General features: G+C 34.9%; 1 pseudogene; it reads right to left on the reverse strand.

The window, feature by feature from the left end:
• Positions 1-1355: 1355 nt before the first annotated feature.
• On the reverse strand, positions 1356-3033 carry LOC101146703 (60 kDa heat shock protein, mitochondrial-like; annotated as a pseudogene).
• Between the last annotated feature and the right edge of the window lie 1219 nt (positions 3034-4252).

A 4252-nucleotide genomic window follows, 5' to 3' on the forward strand; every position in this document is an offset into this window, starting at 1 on the left:
TTCTCCCATTCTGTAGGTCTTCTCCTCACTCCTAGGATTTTTTTTTTAATTTTTTTGCTGCGCAGAAGCTTTTTAGTTTGATATAATCACATTTGTCTATTTTTGCTTTTGTTGCTTATGCTTTTGAGGTCTTATCCAAAAGGTTTTTACCCAAATTATTGTCATGAAGCATTTCCCCTGTGTCTTTTTCTAGTAATTTTATAGTTTTGGTTCTCATATTTAAGTCTTTAATTCATTTTGAGTTGATTTTTGTATAAGGTGAGCAATGAGGGTCTGGCTTCATTCTTCTGTCTATAGATATCCAGTTTCACAGCACTATTTATTGAAGAGACTGTATTTTCCCAAATGTGTGTTCTTGGCACATTTATTTTACAAAATCAGTTGGCTGTAAATACGTCGATTTATTTCCAGGCTCTATTCTATTTCATTGGTCTATGAGTCTGTTTTTATGGCAGTGCCAGCCCGATTTAGTTATTACAGTTTTGTTGTATACTTTTCAGTCAGGTAGTGTGATGCCTCTAGCTTTTTCTTTTTGCTCAAGATTGTTTTGGCTACTGGGAGTCTTTTTTGTTCCATATGAATTTTAATATTGTTATTAACATAGAAGATACAGCTCAAATTTCTAAGAAATAGCCTTCTTGCCTGGAAATATTCCCAGTTCCTTTTTCTTTCCATAGCACATGATTTTTTAAGGATCTTTTGAAAAAAATGATTAGATTTTACCTAAAGTTGTTTTACATAGTTGATAAATGATGGACTTAATAAATAACTACAAGTGGTAACAGATCGTACTGAGGAAACATTTAGAGATACAATTTGAGATTTTATACTTTAGAGAATTTTAATTTCAGAAGCACAAAAAATAGACTGTTTGAATATGAAATAGGTGATTTTTTAACTTTAAAATAGTTTTTATTATACAAAAATTGTCACATAATTGGATATTTCTCTACTTTGTACACAATTATTCTCAATCTCCACAGAGAGACTGCTTAAATTCTCATCTGGTGGTGGCAAGCACTAAAATTTTAACAGAATAGTAGTAAAAATGCCTCAGGGATTTAAGTTGAAAGCAATATATTGGTACATGGCTTTGCACCCAATATTAGGAAGGTACAAATGTCTTTTATTAAAAAATACAAAATAAATTATCTGTAGGCCTGGACAATGACAGCAGTAAGCCATTATGTATTTTGTCAACTGAAACCAGTAATGGTTATAGTGGTTTCTGAAATATCAGCCAGCCTTTTCTTCAGTCATTTTCTCCAACTGACTTCTCTGAAGCTATTGGTGAGGAACACTGCCTTGAGCTTCTGTCACAGTTCATTAATATAGGTAAAGCAGTATTCTAGGAATTAGAACATGCCACCTCTCATACCAGCTCTCATTCTACATATTGCACCCATTCCAGGGTCCTTCTCTTCTTCAGGAATTTTTGTGACTAAAATTTCTGCTGTAGTTAACAGAGAGGCCACCCAAAAGCATCCAATAAAACAGTTTTCACAAACTTTGTTGGATCAATGATTCCTTTTCCCACCATATTCACAAAATCTCTGACCATAGCATCATAACCAACTTCTATAGAACTTTGTGTAATTTTCTTGACTATAAAAGATCCTTCAATACCTGCATTTTTAGCAATTGTCATTGCAGAAATTTTGAATATTCTTTTAATTTCTATACCAATGTTTTGATCTTCACTAGCTGGAGTCAATGAGTACAAGGCTGGAACGTATTGAAGCAGGGCACAGCCCCTTCCCAGAACAATGCCTTCTTCAACGGCAGTTATTGTAGCATTAAGGGATCTGTAACTCTGTCTTTCTTTTCATTCACTTTGACATCACTTGTCCCACCAACCTTCAGCACAGGTACTCCATCTGAAAAGTTTTCCAGCCATTCTATCAGTTTTTCCTTTTCGTATCACTAATTGTGACATCTAACTGCTCCATGATTTCTTGAATTTTTTTTTCAATTTGAGACTTGTCACCTTTTCCTTTTAAGAGCATAGCATAATCTTTAGTCACAATGACCTCTCCAACTTTACCTAAGTCACAAGGCTGCACATATTCAAGATTTAGGGCCAAGCCCTCGTCTCCAAACACTGCACCACCAGTAGCAATAGCCAAATCTTTAAGCTGGTTCTTTCAATTGTTCATCAAATCCTGGAGCTTTGACTGCTATAATGTGAAGACCAACTTTTAGCCTATTCAAAACGAATGTACTTAGAGCTTCTCCATCAATATCTTCAACAATTATGACCAAAGTTTTATGGTGAGCATTGGCAACTTCAAGAGCAGGTACAATGGACTGGGCACTAGAAATTTTCTATTCACTCATTAGAACATGGGCATCCTGGAATTCACATTTCTAGCCTTCTGGTATATTAATAAAGTATGGAGAAATATATCCTCAATCAAACTTCAGGTCTTCAATAATGTCTAATTCATCATTCAGTGTTTTTTCCCTCCTTTACTGTGATGGCAACCTCTCTACAGTCTGTCTCCATTTGTAGAAATTGTAGCAACATGAGCAATTTCTTCAGGGGTGGTCACAGGTTTAGACTGCTTTTCAAGTTCAGCAATTACAGCATAAACAGCTAGCATCACACCTCTCCCCATTTCCAATAGATTAGCACCTTTACTAATCTTCTTGAAGCCACCCTTGGCAATAGAGCATGCCAGAACAGTACAGTGGTAGTGTCATCCCAGCCTCTTCACTCGTGTTATTGGCAACATCTTGAACAAGTTTAACTCCAATATTTTTATATTTATCCTTTAAGTCAATAGATTTTTCAACAGTCACACCATCTTTTGTTACTTTGGGATTTCCACAGCTCTGTTGAATAATCACTGCTCTTCCCTTTGACCCCATTGTAATGGCTACAGCATCGGCTAAAAGGTCTGCACCTTGAAGCATTAAGGCTTGGGCATCTATACCACATTTTACATCTTTAGCATAAGCCCAAGTGAGATGAGGGGTCAGTACCCTGGACACAGTTCTCATCTAGTGAAAGACTGTGAGTTATCGAAGCATTTCTGCAGAGCGGTGGTGGTGAGTGAGGAGAAATAGGTGCTTTTTAGTGCAATAATAACAGAGTGATATAAAGAAAGAGGATTAATTTAGATAATTAATTAGAATAGGTTGATATGAAAGTATTTTAGGAAAATTTTTTTTATGTAGAGTCATTCTAAAAGTGCAAATTAAAAGCTCATTTACATTTGGATACATACCATACATTGTCAGTATATGTCATTTATTAGTCTGAAAATCTATTTTTTCTTTATAAGCAAATGGTCTGTTTTTATTTAATATCAAGTTTTTTCATTTTCTAATATTTTCAATTCTGTCAGATAAAACAGTATGTGATAATCCACACGTTTTTACTTTCATCACTGAAGCTTACTTGCTAAAAACAATTCACCACAGCTTATATAGAGTTTACAATTCAGATTGTATGCATGAAAAGAACTTACTACCTTCTCCACTCAGCTTTTCCTTTAAGAAGATTGTTAACCCAATCCTAATAAGGAAGCTGCTCTGTGCATTTACAGGGAGAAAAGGCATGAGTTTCCTTGGCAACTGGAGCCATGTGCAGTCTCTCAGAACAGCTCCTCCTACACTCAAGTTTCCTAGGTAGCAGGCTGCATATATTTTATAAAGACAATGGGATAATGGGACAGTTATTACCCTGTTCAACCTTGCATGTGAAAAGCTTCAATGGGAAAGATGCATTTGCTATAATCACTGGCAATTTGAGGGAAGATATTAATTCTATAATGAGTTTGCTTCCTCTTTCTAATTGAGGTTTAACAGTTTAATTCAAAGTCCAAAATATATTAGGTGTTTGCCAATTTTTTTTTTTTTTACAGGTGAAAATAATTACTTTCCCTTCTACTTCACCCTCATCAGCCACTACCAAATTAGCAGCTAACGTTAAAGGTGAGCTGTAGGTGAGCACTTCAAGGATAAATAGTGGTTAGTTCATAGTACTGCTCTGAAGCAGAAAAACTAATCCTTAATATTGCATGAATGGAAGAGACCCAACTTGTCTGAAATTGACTGCAAAGGGTCACAAAATCTTAAAACATCTAAAGAAAACCTGTCTATAGATCTATAAAATATTAGAAGATATTAGAAGCATGGATAGCCTAAAGGACATAGATAATTTTAGTAAACTAAAACATTAAAAGACAAAGTATTGATAAAATTTATTATATACAGTCAATACACAAAGTTTTTTCTGGGCTGAGTG

This window comes from Gorilla gorilla, chromosome 14 (assembly GCF_029281585.2).
Source record: "Gorilla gorilla gorilla isolate KB3781 chromosome 14, NHGRI_mGorGor1-v2.1_pri, whole genome shotgun sequence".
Taxonomy (NCBI): domain Eukaryota; kingdom Metazoa; phylum Chordata; class Mammalia; order Primates; family Hominidae; genus Gorilla; species Gorilla gorilla.